Source organism: Cibotium barometz, chromosome 1 (genome assembly GCF_041138505.1).
Source record: "Cibotium barometz isolate CiBa-2024 chromosome 1, ASM4113850v1, whole genome shotgun sequence".
NCBI lineage: Eukaryota > Viridiplantae > Streptophyta > Polypodiopsida > Cyatheales > Cibotiaceae > Cibotium > Cibotium barometz.
In genome coordinates, this window is record NC_141046.1 from 33,332,393 (window position 1) to 33,350,128 (window position 17,736).

Here is a 17,736-nt window from a genome sequence, read left to right on the forward strand (position 1 = left end):
AATTTAGACCAAGAAAAGGAGTGCCAAGAAAGAGAGGCAGCACACACTCTTGGTTTGGAAAACCTAGAAAGGGAGGAGCAACCAAATGAACAAGAACAACCACAACTAGGTTTGGAAAACCGAGGAAGGGAGGAGCAACCAAACCAACAAGAAAAACCACAAGTAAACCCTTGAAAAAGGTTCAAGGGAGCCATGGCCTCAGTAGCCAAAAATTTATTGGCAATAAAGGGGAAGATGTAGACCTACATGTGAGGAGGCTTGAGCAATACTGGAAAGTGGAAAGACCTCAGGATCTAGAAGAACTAGAGCTAAGTGAAACTCACAGATGCCTTCATGAATACCTTCAAACGGAGTGGGTGTCAAGATATCAGGACAATCACTTCCAAACCTATGAAGAAGTCATGATTGCCTTTCTAGGAAGATTCTGCAAGATCAAATGTCCAACTCAACTATGCAATCAAATGAGAGAGCTTTGTCAAGAAGACATGGATGTGGAAGCTTATGCAACAAAGCTATTGAGCTTGAGGCAGAGAGTGGCAGAGCAGACTCGACCCTCGATGCAAATTATTGTTAACTAGTTTGTCTAAGGACTTAAGCTGGACATTCATGCAGCGGCGGTCAACACAAAGCAAGCGAAAAATGAAGACGAATTTGAGGAATTAGTGGAGTTAGCCAAAAGGGCAGAAAAGAGAAGCTGAGAAATGAAAGATCCAAGCCCCCTCCGTGCAACAAATTCGGGGGTGCTAGCCAGCGGAAGTAGCACTTCTTGTGCGGGCCAGGATCCTTCACTCGGGGCCTCGCCCACGGATATTCGGTCAAGAGACTAATCCCTTGGTTCTTCAAAAATCGAACCCGGAAAAACTTCCCCCTACCGAAAAGCACGGGCGAGTCCACCGGGATATTTGTACTCTAACGTAGTCAGGGTCATTACTAACCAAACTGATCCGACCAAACCTATGAGTCACTTGGTCAAATCAAGGAAGAAACTTACACTTGGATCATAGAAACCAACGCTTTTTTCCCCATCGAGAGGCACAGCCGTTGATTCTTTTTCTATAGAACAATTACTACTTCATCTATCGTACTATAACATAATTGAGTCTTATTTTACGGATCCATCAGTTTAGCCAACCGCCAAACCACTGTAGTGATGCAATCCAATTAGGAATTTGGTTAGATTTTGTCCCGGCTACTAGGAAAAAGAGTTCCCAAGCCCCCTAGCAGGATATTCATGCAAATTTAACACCACTCACACCACTCACACCACTTACACACCCAATATGAAATTGCCTTTTTCACAGATTCAGCTATCTTTAAAACAATCATTTAATGAAACCATAGTGTCACTAATCATAATCCTCAAAATCTCTGGTTGAATCCTTATTTCCAATCATTCCTTCATCGGTGTATCTATGGCATCATTAGCAACCAAAACACTCACCACCTCTCCACTCAGGGGCCTTTTCGATAGTTCCTAGCTCATAGATAGTAACCGGCAATATATTCACTTATAAAAATCAAGATGGAATCTCCGTTGAAGATCAGCAAGATCAACCAATAGATCCATATAAAAAAGCCATGGACTCATCCGTTGAGGACCAACAACATAAATTGAATTATACTAAAAATTCCTCTTCTTCTCATTTAATTTCTTGGATCTCAATTACCATGGGAATTCCTCTTTTTACATTTAATTAATTGCATTCCAATGTCATGGGTATTCCTCTTTTATCATCAAATATTTCTCATAAAGTAATTTCATCTAAAATAAAATACCCATTAATTCAATATGCTAGGAATTTCTCTTTTCCCATCTAAATGATGGAATTCCTCTTTTACCATTTGAATATTTCTCATAGATAAAATAAATTTATCTAAATTTTATCTTTGAATTTAATTAAAATACTCATTAATTCCAATATACTAGGAATTTCTCTTTTCCCATCTCAATGATGGAATTCCAAATGTCATAGGAATTCCTCTTTTACCATTTAAATATTTCTCATAGATCAAATAAATTTACCTAAAATTCATCTTTGAATTTAATTAAAATCCTCATTAATTCCAATATACTAGGAATTTCTCTTTTCCCATCTCAATGATGGAAATCCAAATGTCATAGGAATTCCTCTTTTACCATTTAAATATTTCTCATAGATAAAATAAATTTATCTAAAATTTATCTTTGAATTTAAATAAAATATCCATTAATTTCAATATGCTAAAAATTACACTTTCCTCATTTAAATATTTGAATTCCAATATGGTGGGAATCATCTTTCATCATTTAAACTTATCTATACAAAAAGATAAATTTAACTAGAATCCTTCTTTAATTTTTAAATAAAATATACATTATTTTAGCATTACATTTTTTCTCTTAGTTCATTGGAATACATGGATTCCCATTGTCATGGGGACTACTCTTTTAACATTAAAATGGGTTACTATAAATTCCTCTTTTTCCTAATCAACTATATATGCATAAACATAAAAATAAATTTTTCCATGATTATAATGAGAATCATTCAATTAATCTAGGATGATTAATCCTAGAATATGGTAGGAAGTCCTCTTTTCATATTATGAATGAAAATGATTTATGTGTTAATTTTTTAAAAATTTTACCATAGCTCTTCTGCTATTACTGAGATAATTCTCAATAATTTAAAAGCATAAGTTTAGTAATATTCCTATGATTATAATAACCATTAATTGGATCAATATCCAATTATGGACTTGATTCTTAATTTTTCCATAAATTAAATAGCATAAATGCATTAAAAAGCCACTTATTTGGCCTCTAATTTGACAAGCATAGAAATTACTATTAGATTAGAGAATTACTTAATGAGAAGCTTCATTTGAATATAGAATAGGTCATAGGAATGGCCATTCTTTGGGGGGGGGAGAGACATGCTTAAAAAAATATTATGTGTTTTATGACCACAATTCATTAAAGAACTTCAATTGTATTAAAAAGCCATTCAATTAAATGCTTCTCAAGCTTGAGAGGGGTTAAGAAGAGAGAAACATTTGGAGATTAAAGAAAAAAGACCATAAACCATAATTTACCTCCTAGATTGCTTGATTCTTTGATCAAAGTAGAGGCCCCCAACCAATCAATTAGTTTGGTATGTTGATGAAGTCTCCAAGGAAGATTGAAGAGAGAGAGAAGCTCCAATCTCTTCAATTTGTAGAGGATAATAGAAAATATCATTATTTCAGTATAATACTAGCATGGTATAGTTATATTTTTTTACAAAGGGCTAAGGATCTATTTATAGGTGAGGGAGGCCTCTAACCAAGTCCAACTAGTTTCTAGAATTTTCCAGATTTAGTTGGCTGAATTTGAACAAGATCTAGTTTGGCTCCCTTTTGATTTGGTTTGGTCCAAGAGAGAGGAGAGATAAAAATATCACAATATTTTTGAGTTTAAAACTCCACCACACATGTGAAATAGGCACCTCCTTGAAGAGCCCTCCTTCTCCTTACCAAGGTGTCAAAATTGAATCATTATACCCAAAATATCTCATTTTTTAGTAATACTCATAGTTTTTTACTAATAAACCTTGTCCTTTCAACTCTTCATCTTATGTGAGCATTTACTCATTTTTGGAGATTTTTCTTTTATAAATTGGATTTTTCACTAGGATTGATCCTATTGGCCCACAGGAACCTTTATTGGAGCATAATTCAAAAATTTTTGAAAATCTGGACCCTTAGGCTTAGGTCCTTTTTACCTATTTTTAATTAATTCCAATTGCACATTGGAAAGTTCTTTTTGAATTTCTGTTTCAGGGGAAACCATTTTAGACACTAGGAGGATTTTTTATATCCAAAAATATCTCAATTTTGGATTATCTCTCTCTAGACATTTTCTCTCTCTAAGTCAAAACAGGGTAAAATAGAATCTTTCTTTTATTTCAAAGAGGGGAATAATTACAAGATCAGAAGGGGAGGTTCTTACACCTGTACACCTCAAAAGCTGGAGGGAGGAATCTTACAAGAAAGGAGACAAAAAAGGAAGCCCAGGAAGAGCGTCACCCCACTGAAGAGGATGATTCAAGTGACTCTTCGCAAGACACTCCAGTGGTAGTAGCGAAAAAGAAAGACAAAAAGAAGAAGTCCGAAAAGATACAGGCAAGTTCTTGAGAATTAATACACCAAGTACAAGAAATGAAATGCAGCAGATTTCAGAAAAATGTGTTCTGCTCACAATGCAAACAAGAAGGCCACCTCAAACAGGAATGCACGGTACCTCCAACTTGTTTAATCTGTAACATGTACAACCACAGTACATGGAATTGTAGGTACAACATAAAAAAATTAACAGGAAAAAGTGAGAATCCAAACTGCAAAGGAACTAGAAAAAAGGAAAGGTAAGAAAAAGGAGGATAACGCAAGAGAAATCCCTATAGATATTCTAGAAACAAGTGGAAGCGAGCATATAGAGCACTTCAACAAGGAATGTCGAGAAGAAAACCAGAGACATGTTGACTTGTTGCAATCAAATGTAATGTTATTGATGCTCTGGATAGACAAGTTCAACTAAAGAAACTACTAGACTTATGCCCAAGGTTCAAAGCCAAGATCTTGTTAGCAAGCATTGAAGGACTTAACAAAGAATTAAAGCACACAGTGGAGGAAGAGACCCTATAATGTGGCAATATGCAACCAGAAGAACCGCCATCATCCAAAGATGACAAAGTGGCTAAAGTCACAATTCAACTCAACAATGTTCTCATTAATGTGGCAATATGCAACCAGAAGAACCACCATCATCCAAAGATGACAAAGTGGCTAAAGTCACAATTCAACTCAACAATGTTCTCATTAATGATACAGTACTGGATGGAGGATCTAGGGTGAATGTGGTCACAGAAGAAACCGCATTGGGTTTAGGCCTCAAGTGGAAACCCATTTAGTTCAACATAAGAATGGCTAACAACAGAATAGTGGTGCAAAAGGGAATTATAAAAAATGTAGCAATGAGAACCAAACAAGTTGAATTCAAGGTGAAACCTCACAATCCAATCAAGAAACCAGAACCCACCCAACCACCCCAAATTGAAAATCATGATCATGTGACATATGAGGAACACATAAGGCAAGCTCAGGAGAGCATGCTTAGCATTGTTGTGTTAAACAGGATCACCGGTTATAATTGAACCTCATAATGGCAAACCTAAAAAAGTAACCAAAATACAAAAACCAGAGGGGTATCACTTCCCCTTTCATCAAGAGGAAGACGTACTCTCTATAGAAATAAACTCATCTATCCAAGAAGAGTCATCAAAGAAATATTGCACTAATAATATAGTTGAAAAAGCACATGAGGAATTCGATGAATCTCTTACGAAATTTAAGCGGTCTCTCAAATCCTCATTTGGAGGAGTGCCCTTCTCCCATAGTGAAGCTAGCATAGCTTCAGACCTTGCACCTTTAAAGGCTAACCATGAGTTGTACCAAGCTCTAAAGAGCTATATAGAACAGTACTGTAAGGATTCACAAGTTTCCAAACTAACCTTGGTTAAAGTGGTCAGTGGACCCAAGGTACCATTGTACACATCGGGCACTCTTGAAAAAACTGAGAACCAAGAAGAGGATGAAAGTGAATGGGAATATGAAACCAAAACGGGAAGTGAAACTAAAATAAAAACTAAAACTTCCATGGTTTTGCTTGAGGATTCTATCATGGTATGGTTAGATTTCCCTCTGCCAAAAATAAGGTTAAGCGCAAACGTGCATTGATTAGCCCTCAAGAAAGCAATAACCTTGTGAGACAATAGACACTTCGGTATCATTGGGACAACCTGCAATCATTCCTAAAGGAAATTCTCTACGATAGGCGCCAATGGAGAAGCCATTAAAGTTCCAGATTGCTTTAGCTATGCTACTCAAACAATCATTCAAATTGTGGAATTTGAATTCTATGCAGTCCCAGATTTCATTGAATATGATGTCATCCTTGGTGGAACTTGGGTAAATGATTCATGGTACTCAATTGATGAATCCATGCAAACAATTACCTTGAACACTCATGGCATTATGAAATTTCTCTTAAAGGAGGAAGCGACCTTGGAGGAGCTGGAAAGGAGCTGGAACTTCCAAGATATCTTACTCAAAATATGCCAAGGGTTATGGTTAGATTTGAACTTTACAATAAAATCAACATAATCCAAACACAACTTTATCCACGATAAGAGCACAATCTCACGACCCTCGAGTTATGGGATTTGTTAGGTCAACCAACACTAAAAGCTCATCCACAGAAAAATCCATTCACAAAAGACATGAACATGCCATGTTTGGGGTACTTTGAATAAATAATCTATATAGAGTCTGACCGCCTTACGTGCAAGTTTTTTGTGGCTGAACATCACTCATAACAAAGATAGAATGCCATTGACTGTTATCATGTCTCTTGGTTTATTCCAAAAATGAGATTTAGACTTTGTTGGTCCTATAAGTCCAGCAACAAAATCTAGAAGGGCAAGATATATCATTGTGGCCACCCATGAACTATTGTTCAAAATGGAAAGAAGCCAAAGTTACAGTAAAAACTTATGCTCGTAGTACTGCAAAGTTTATCTATGAGTATATTATTACCCGCTATGGCTGCCCATTATAGAAATAGTAAGTGATAGAGGAACACATTTCATAAATGAAGTTGTAAATTTCCTTTTGGGGGAAATTCATGATTGTGCATCAAAAATATTTATTATCCTCAAGCTAATGGACAAGCTGAGAGCACGAACAAAATTCTTTATACCATTATGACTAAAATAGTCAATAAAAAGCGCATTGATTGGGAACAAAAACTTTTGACTACACTTTGGGCTTATCAAATAGCTTACAAAATAGCTATTAGAATGACACCATTTCACTTGGTATATGTTTTGGAAACAATCATACCTATGGAGTTCATAATTCCATCTTTAAGGGTAGCTCTTGCCAAAAGCTTGAAGGGCATGAATTACAAAATAGGCTATTCCAATTAGATTAGCTAGATGAAACCAGGCTAAGAGCAGCATATGGTCTCTATGTCGAGAAACTATATCGTAAGACTTGGTTTGACAAATAGTTGGTTAAACGTGAATTGAAGGAAGGTAATCTCGTACTTATGTATATAGTAAAAAAGAATAAATGAAAATTGAAACTGATGGGTATGGGACCCTTCCGTATTTCTGAATTTACAACCTTTGGATTAGCAAGATTGGAAACCTTAGACAAAATCCCCTTTCCTTCGTGAATGGAAGCAAATTGCGTAATTCTATAGACCTCTAAAACTGAATCCATGTTGAATAAAATTGTTTACCAAAACATACTACCTTGCACAAGATAGGAAGAGAAGAAGAGAATGATGCTGCCATGCAAGGGTCAATTCAGAGACTTGCATTTAGACAACCCTAATGAGGGTTAACTCCCCTATGTCAGGCCACTAAGGACTCACTCCACCTCCACTTTTGTCACTCAAATGGAGAATGAGCAAGGAAGAAGGGAGCTATAGAATTCCCTACCTCCACTCAATGCCAATGTGCATGCAAGAGGGATCTTAAGAGAAAGACAAGAGAAGGGAGAAGAGAAGAGAAACTTAGACTAACACCATCCACTTCATGCATACACCACAATCAAGCAAGCAAGCATTCACAAACACAAGCATGCAATGATAAACACTAGAGAGTGAGTGTGTGTGTGTGTGAGAGAGAGAGAGAGAGAGAGAGAGAGAGAAGGCAAGACTCAATTGTGCAAATGGGATTGTCCCTTTTTATATTCCATAAAATCATTTATATATATGAGATCACTTTTTACAATGGCTGGCCGCCCATTTACAATTGGGGGCCCAAAATTGGCTTCCTAGCTTTATGTACATCTAGCTCATTCCTACGACCGGCATTACACAAGCCGTAAGCTCGGTCTTCCCATATATCATTTCTCAATAAGCACTTAGCTCGGTTACATAATGGTAGATTACAAGAAGCATAACCACACCTTAAAATTGATATTAACTAGAGTGGTTAACATACCCCCTCCCTAATTCAAGTTTGTCCTCATAGCTGGTAAGGGATGCGGTAGTAGATTGAGTATGTGTGGACGAAGTCGTGCTGTGACATGGGATGTGGGGGAGACTAATGTGGAAGACTTTGTAACTTGTCCAAAAGGTTGTCTCCATCATATCTTTAAATGTTTGTAGGTGCCAGGCAAGCATCCACTAGATGCGTTCATAGTAGCCAAAAACTTGCTTCAACATCGGCGGGCCTTTGTTGTTGAGATCAAAGGCTAAACCTTGACTGCTCTCATGGTAATGGCGCCAATCCTGAAAGGTCTCCAAGAGAGTGATGATGAGATTGAAGAACTGGATAGTGGCGACCACCACAGCTAGATTTGGGACCTGCTCATATTGAGTGATGAAGTTGTGGATGCGTTTAAGCATGGTTTCTGCTGTGCAAGGATTTTGTGGCATCACAAAAGCGAACCATGGAAAGTTGTAAAGAAGTTTGGAGTTTTTGGCTTGCTCCTGATGGAAACGATTCTAGACCCAGCGGTGGTGGATATTCGTCGGTATTAATCCGGAGCTATCGCAGCACCGTGCAGTATTGGTCCCATATGTAGGGCTTGAGGAGGAAAGGATGCCGCTAGCTCAGCTACTCACCCATGAGTTCAAATGTGATGGGAGAGCAGCAGGCGGGGACCCGTGGTAGCCACCGCGTTGACAAGGACAATGCTTGCGCTTCCAGCAACAATGCTTGGCTTCGAGGTAGGGTCACAAGACATGGATGGAGGTGCATGTGGTCGGCTACCCTGGTGATGGGAGCCTCTTGGAGTTGTCAACCAAGCAGGATATTTATGGCCTACTTGAACTCCGTTCGTGTGATCTAATGGATCACGCTAGTGAGTGGGTTCAATGGGGGGTTGATCTCCTCCTTCTCTCATGGTGGTGGTGGGGGGGGATTTCCCCTTCTTCCAAGGGTTGGGGGGAAGGGATGTTAAGTGGCGGTTGTGCTGCGGGTTGCAATAAAGAAGGGGGGCGTTGTGCTGAGGGTTGCAATAAAAAAGGGGGGCGGCCTGGATAATGTCAAGGGTGTCTTTTATGGATTTGGGTAGGCCTAAGTGGAGAGTTAAAGTGGTAGGTGAGGGAGGACTAGGTGAGGGATGTAAAGTCCCTGTCCCCACCATGAAACGAATTCAGGGGGCCGTTAGCAGCGGAAGTAGCACTTCTTGTGCGGGCCAGGGTCCCTCACTCGGGGCCTCATCCATGGATATCTGGACAAGAGACTAATCTATCGGTTCTTTCAAAACCGAACCCGAAAAAACTTCCCATTGCCCGGAAAGCACGGGCGATTCCTCTAGGATAATTTTTCTCTAACGTAGTCAAAAAGTCTTAACTAACTAAAATGATCTAACCGAACCCGTAAGTCCCATAGTCAGATCAGGGAGTCAGATCAGGGAAAGATTACACTTGGATCATAGAGACCAACGCTTTTTTCCTCATTGAGAGGCACGGGCGTTGATTCTTTTCCATAGAACAATTTTTGTCTGGGATTTACTTCATCTAGCGTACCATAATAGAATTGAGTCTCAATTTAGGGATCCATTAGTCTAGCCTAACCCCATCCAATCCCATGGTTAGCCAACCACCCAACCATTGTAGTGATGGGATCTAATTAGGAATTTGGTTAGGTTTTGTCTCGGGTACCAAGGAAAAGAGTTCCCAGGCCCCCTAGCTGGATATTCATGCAAACTTAAAACTAGTTACACCACTTACACACCTAATATGAAATTGCCTTTTTCACAGATTCAACTGTCTTTAAAACAATCATTTAATGAAATCATAGTCACTGATCATAATCCTCTAAAAAATTTTGGTTGAATCCTAATTTTCAATCATTTCTTCCTTAGTGTACCTATGGCATCATTGGCAACCAGAATGCTCACCACCTGTCCACTCAAGGGTCTTTTTGTTGGTTCCTAGCTCATAGTACTCGACAATATTCACATATCAAAATGGAAACTTTGTTGAAGATCAGCAAGATCAACCAACAGATCCATATAAAAGAACCATGGACTCATTCGTTGAGGACCAGCAAGGTCAATCAACCAAATTCATGCCCGAATTTAGAAAACAACTCTTACTCCTTGTTCCAATATCTTCCACAACACACGTGTGGGTATCTTCGATGACCCAGAGCTCACGAGCACTGTATGGTCAACACCCTCTAGGATCCTTCGTAGGTCACCTAGCACTTCACTCATAGGCCGCTTCCATGGTCCATCATCCACCGTATCGGAAGCTCACTATTTTAATCGAACTGAGGCTGGTCAAGACCTCGACCGACCTTGCTACGTGAGATGTCCTCCATTGACTCTCCATCAGCTGTTGCAACTTTATCAGATTAGATCTCCACGACCTCATTCACAAGATGATCAAAATGCTTCCCTAACATTCTTGACATAAAACAGTCATTTTAAAAAACAGGTCATAAATACAGTTTCTATAGCGAACTCTCGTCTTTCTACATTGTTCCACATCATTCCTCATTTATTTCATCTGTATTCCCTTTCTCATCACATCATAATCATTCACATCACAATTCACATGACACCACATCAATTCTCGTCCATCACATTCAATTACATCACATCCATTTACACCCATCACATCTTATTCATTCATATCCATCACATTCATTCATTCATACCACCACATACATTTTCATAACCATCCCATCACATACATTCTATCCACATTATATCACATCACTTGTGTCCACACCATATCTCATTCATACACATCCATCCAATCGTTCACCTGTATGACTACCCACATCTATTCATACATTCATATCTATCACTTCACATTCACATATATTCATGTCACATCACATCATTTTTCATCACATCACATTCCTTTACATACACATCCACATCACATTCTTTTACATACATTCACTCACATCCCATATCATTTATTTACATCCTGATTCACATGACATCACATCTCCTCACATCTCTTCATCCCTATTCACCTCGCATCTCATCACCTCTATTCACCTCGCATCTCATCACCTCTATTCACATCACATCTATGCATCCCTTCATTCACATCTATTTGATTCACATCACACATCTCTTCACATCTATTTACCTCACATCTCATTACCTCTATTCACATCACATCTATTCATCCCTTCATTCACATCTATCTGATTCACATCACACATCTCTTCAGAAACTGGACATCTTGAGGGGCTAGGGAGGAATCTTACAAGGGAGGTAGAGCAGGGAGGTGAGGGGTGTTGATATATTGAGCTCACCTAGTGAGGCGGTGTGGACACTGATGACCCGCCTGGGGGATAGGCCCCACACTTACACCATTGGCATGGTTGGTGAGATCATGGGTGATATGTGGCCAGTGGGATGACAGGCTATGTGACAGCCATTCTAGAGACTGGCATAGTTATAGCGCCAGCTCACTTAGTTGGGTTCACACTATAGAGAACCCTGTTGAAATTTGAGCATTGTGATGAGCTATGGTGGATCAAACACTAGAATCAACATCATTAACAAAGTGATTAGCAAATAATTAAGACGTAATTAGTGAGTAATTAGCAAATAGATTAGTGTAGGCATGGATACTCAAAAACCAACAAATTCTCATTAGGGCTATGCCTCAATTTATAGAGTTTACATCAAGCATCAAATCCCATTGATTTCTCCATGATTCACTCCCAGAATATCTCCACCTCTTGCCTAATTCTCTCCACCTCTTCTCTTTTCCCTGAATATCTCCCAGAATAACTCCACACTCCTAAATTCTCTCATGCTACCCTTTATTCTCTCCCAGTAGATTCTTCTCACCTTTTCACAGGTTCTTTCACAATTACATCTTCTCTTTTACAGCCTCTAACCAAGGGCTTGTTCCCGCACACACCCTATTCACTTGTATATTTCACAACACCTCCCCTCAAGTGAATAATCCTAGCACACCTGGACCCTATACCAAGGTTTCCTCTTACTTGATAGTCCGCGACCAGTGCCTCAAGTCCCTAAACTCCATAGTCCTTGACACTCTCTCTCTCTCTATGTGTCCAAGGCTACTATAAGTGCCCGCGACCTTGACTAAAGTGCTCACACATACATCTACCACGTGGCCTACATCATCGGTGGCTCAGAGGTGGTTTTACTTTGTTGGGGCAGGTTACATTGGGTTGTGGGGTCTCTCTCTTTCTCTCTTTCTCAGAAAAGATGATCCGACTCCACTTTCTTTGGAGCCTCCATGAAGTTTGCCGATGTCGTTCCTTCTAGCCAAAGGCTTAACTGCCGACTAGGTCAAGCTGATTGACATAGCTAAATGACTAAACAAGAAGAATTTACAGACGTATAATTGAAGTCCAATGTCAAAAACTAAAAGCCAGTACTCAAATAGCAGCAACAACAACAGAGCTCAGCGGATACTGAAATCCAATGTAGAAAGCTTTTTAAAGTTGTGTGTAGTTGCTGTAGCAGTCTCTCGCCATGTGTCCTGGATTTCCACATTTGTGGCAAGTGAAGGTCCTTCCTCCTACTTTGCCTCTTCCTCGTCCTCATCCTCGAGAGAATCCTCCTTGGGTGAAGAATGCTTTTTCTTCTCCTGCTGTTGATGAGTCAAGCCCTTTCTTCTCTTTGCTTCTACTCTCTTGCTCTAGTAGAGCTGCTTCTATCTCGTGTAGCTTCAATTCAGGTACATTCTTTAGTGTTGCTACAATGTTTTCATAATCTCCTTTGTCTACACTCTTCAGAAGTACAGCTAATGCTTCATCATCTTCTACCTTTTTGCCAATAGCTGCCAACTGTTGCTTAATGCTTTTATATTTGTTCAAGTGTGTGATTAAAGGTTCACTTTCCTTCATGTCCAATTTGTAGAATTGCATTAACAGATTTATCTTTGAATTTTTTGCTTGTGTACCAAATAATTTATTGAGTTCATCCCATGCATCTTTTGCCCATTGTATCCATGTGATGTGATGAATGATTTCATCATTTAAACTGAGTGCAATAAGTCCCAATGCTTTTTCATTCCTGCTCTTCCACTCATTTTCCCCTCTCTCTGGGCATTCATCTCTCCCTTCAACTAATCCCCAGAGATTTTTTCTCATCAGCAAATACATGGTTTTTGTCTGCCATGTATAAAACTGTTCCCCATTAAATTTGGCTATTTCCTGTGCTGAAGTCATGGTATGTGAAGGGGGTCTTACCTCTTGATCCAATTTCAAGATTCAAGGATAGTTTCTACCCTTTTACAACTCAATCTGGTGTTTAATAGATGATTACAACAAATTTATCAGCATAAAATCACCAAAAATTACACTAAATCAAGGGTAACCAATTTGTACGGGATGGTTGGAGTACCAAACCAACTCCGATTTGCAATCTGAAGCTATAGGGATCTGTATCAGATACCTAATGGTTAATTTGAACCCTCAATTGTAACAAAATACACTGATTAGTATTGATTAATCATTGATTAGCAAATTAATGCTCTGTTTTGTGTACAAAAAACAGAGTATGCGGGGAGTCCAGATCTGGTGCCTTAGACTTCAAATGAGCTCAAATGCTTTCAAAGGCATCAATAGCAATGAGTCTAGTAGAGGATTAAGCCAAGAAACACAAGATTTGACCAGTTATTGAAAGCTTAATCTCTGTTTTACCAAAGTCACCTGCAGATTTGATAAAGAGCTTGGATCTCACTATAGACTTGATGAAACTAAATTCTGTCTTCACCAGCTTGTAGAGCATGCTTGAATACACCTTGGGCTAAGAGGAATTAGAGACCTTTGATCTGTGGAAGTAGAAATCACCAAATCAGCTCAGAAAAACAGTGCCCCTTCATCTGCGAAAATTTGCGCTTCTACGTGGCAGTTTGCTGCGTTTTTTGCATAGGCTTGAAGATCCTTGAGATGGCTAGCTTATGCTAGAAGGGCTTGCCCTAATTTTATGTGTGCAAGGTGAATGGCGTCCTCCCCACTGGCTAAAGGTGAAGGGGTGAAGTGAAAACCAACTAAAATTTTGATTATTTGCTAATTATCTAATCCTAATTAATTAGATAATGGGCTCATAAATCTGATGCATTCTAGGCATGGCTCTTATACCATGTTGAAATTTGAGCATTGTGATGAGCTATGGTGGATCAAACACTAGAATCAATATCATTAACAAAGTGATTAGCAAATAATTAAGATGTAATTAGTGGGTAATTAGCAAATAGATTAGTGAAGGCATGGATACTCAAAAACTAGCAAATTCTCATTAGGGCTATGCCTCAATTTATAGAGTTTACATCAAGCATCAAATCCCATTGATTTCTCCATGATTCACTCCCAGAATATCTCCACCTCTTGCCTGATTCTCTCCACCTCTTCTCTTTTCCCTGAATATCTCCCAGAATAACTCCACACTCCTAAATTCTCTCATGCTACCCTTTATTCTCTCCCAGTAGATTCTTCTCACCTTTTCACAGGTTCTTTCACAATTACATTTTCTCTTTTACAGCCTCTAACCAAGGGCTTGTTCCCGCACACACCCTATTCACTTGTATATTTCAACAAACCCTAGTATGTATTTGGTTGAGTACCTTTTCATATTTTGTGTACTCTTATCTTTGTATATGGTGTGTTGAGTGTTGTGTGAAGAAGAAGATTTTCAGCCTCTCACCTTGTGTGTTCTCTTTTAGATTTTTGTGAGTGTGTGTGTGCTTTGCAAGAGCTCAAGCTCTCTTCTCCCCTGCATCTTTTCATGGTATCAGAGCCTGGTTTATGCTAAGGGCTAAGCTGCAAGCAAGAGAAGCACAGGAAGCGGTACGAGGGTAAGAGCTTCATCTACTCTCCTCTATTTGTGTTGGTGACTACACCCTTGTCGGGAGCTCTATGGGAGGCACTAGCAAACGATCTCTGATTGAGGAGCTTTCTTCACGAGAGTGAAGCTATAGAGCAACTACACTATGCTATCGGACGACATTTTTCATGCAAAAAACGCGTTTTGGGTACGTTAGGATCTCCGTTTTTGGAAAGGAGGCGATTTCGAGCACGGCGGCGGGTAAGTCATTGATTCTATGCATCTCTGTTTTAAGAACTGCAGGAAGACAGATTGGTTGTGCAGACATTGTGTGTGCTGCAAGGAGGTCAATAGTTGCCATTGGGCGTATGTATGCACATTGAGGTCACTGGTTGTGACATTTGAGTGTAGTACAGTACTGTTGTAAAAAATACAGCAGTTTGTGCAGGACAAACCAGAGTGCTGTTTCTGGTAAATTTGTGTGTCTGGCAAGATGTCAATGTTGAGATATCGAGCTCGTCTAGTGAGGCGGTGGCCACTGATGACCCGCCTGGGGGATAGGCCCCACACTTACACCACTGGCATAGTTGGTGAGATCTTGGGTGATATGCGGCCAGTGGGATGACAGGCTGTGTGACAGCCATTCTAGAGACTGGCATAGTTATAGCGCCAGCTCATTTAGTCGGGTTCACACTATAGAGAACCTGTGTATGTATTGGTTGAGTACCTTTCATATTAGGTGTACTCTTATTCTTATATATGGTGTGTTGAGTGTTGAGTGAAGAAGAAGAAGATTTTCAGCCTCTCACCTTGTGTGTTCTCTATTAGGGTTTTGTGAGTGTGTGTGTGTGCTTGCAAGAGATCAAGCTCTCTTCCCCCCTGCATCTTTTCATGGTATCAGAGCCTGGTTCGTGCTAAGGGCTGAGCTGCAAGCAAGAGAACCACAGGAAGTGGTACGAGGGTAAGAGCTTCAACTACTCTTCCCTATTGTGTTGGTGACTACACCCTTGTCGGGAGCTCTACGGGAGGGTCTCTGATTGAGGAGCTTTCTTCGCGGGAGTAAAGCTATAGGGCAACTATTCAGTCCTATCGGACTAATATTTTCGGGCCGAAAACGCGTTTCAGGCGCGTCTGGACCTCCGTTTTTCAAAAAGCAGGCGATTTCGAGCACTGCGGGTAAGTCATCGATTCTCTGCAGAACTCTGTTTTAAGAACTGCAGGAAGACAGATTGACTGTGTAGACACTCTGGGTGCTGCAAAGAGGTCTACAATTGCCATTGGATGTATGTATGCACATTGAAGTCACTAGTTGTGACATTTGAGAGTACTACAGTACCGCTGCAGAAAATACAGCATTTGTGCAGGAAAAACCAGAGTGCAGTTTCTGGTAAAATTGTGTGTTTGGCAAGATGTCTAATGATGGCATAACACAGATTGTGGCTGAGAAGCTGGATAAGAATAACTTCCATGCTTGGAGGTTCAGGTTGACGAATTTCCTAATGGGAAAAGGCTATTGGGACTACATAGAAGGTGAGCATGAAGAGGCACCGGAGATACCGGATATAAATTCGACTGCTGCAGATGTGAAAGAGTTTAAAGACTGGAACCAAGGAGCCAGGAAGGTTATGTATTGGCTCTCCATTAGTATACAGGACACCATGATTGGGCACATTCAGGATGCCAAGTCCCCCAAGGAGGCATGGGACACCTTGGTAAAGCTTTATAAAACAAATACCAAGGCACGCAAGATACAGTTGAAGAATGAACTTCATACTGTGGAGAAAAAGAGCATGTCTGTGAATGACTATGCGTTGAAGATACAGGGTATTGTGGAATCCCTTGCATGTATTGGTGTGTCAGTAGATGATGATGATAAGGTGGAGGTCTGTCTACGTGGTCTCGGGCCACAATACAAGGCGTTCAAGACGTCTATTCAGACTCAGGAAAACATTCCCAACTTTACAGATTTGGTGTCTATGCTGATTATCAAAGAGAAGAGCTTGGGTGAAGACCAACAGTCTTCACAAAGCAAAAACAATTCAGAGCAACAGGCCTTCTACACGAGTTCAGGAAGAGGATGAGGTAGAGGAGGCTGTGGACGCGGTCAAGGAGGTGGCCGAACAGGTAATCAAAATTATGGCCAGCAGTAGCAACAACAACAACAGTCCCAGAATCAAAAACAACAACAACACGCAGGTGGAAGAGGCAAATTCAGAGGCAGGGGGAGTCAAAGAGGCCGTGGAAATTGGCAAAGGCAATATAATGATGCACGTGAATGCTATTATTGTGGTAAGCCTAGACATGTGCAGGCAGAATGTTATAAGAAGCAGGCTGACATGCAAAATGGGAAAGTGCAGCAAAACAACTATGCATCCTCAAGCAGAAATAATGAGGATAATGAAAGGTTGTTTGTTATGCAGCATGTCGTAAATGCCATGTCTGAAAATGTTGATGCAGCACAAAAAGATAATGTATGGTATGTGGATTCAGGCGCTTCGAACCACATGACTAGTCATGGGGAGTGGTTCAAGGAGATGAAAAACCCGGAAAGACCAGGTTTTGTGGAAACAGGGGATGACACTGCTCATCCAATTGCCCACGTTGGAAATGTGCCATTGTCTATGCAGGATGGCAAAGTGACGTACCTTGCAGATGTACTTCATGTACCGAACATAACAAAGAATCTGGTTTCAGTTGGCCAGATGATTGAACAGGGTTTGCAGGTTCGATTTAACCCTGATGGGTGTTATGTTGAAGATTTCAAAGACAAATGCAGGTTGGTTGCAAAAGGCAACAGAGTGGGTAGAATGTTTATGTTGAAGGTAGACATGCCTGAAATGAGTGCTGCAATGTTTGCAAATGGTTCAGGAATTGTTGCAGACACAGACATTTGGCATAAAAGGATTGGACATGTAAATGTGG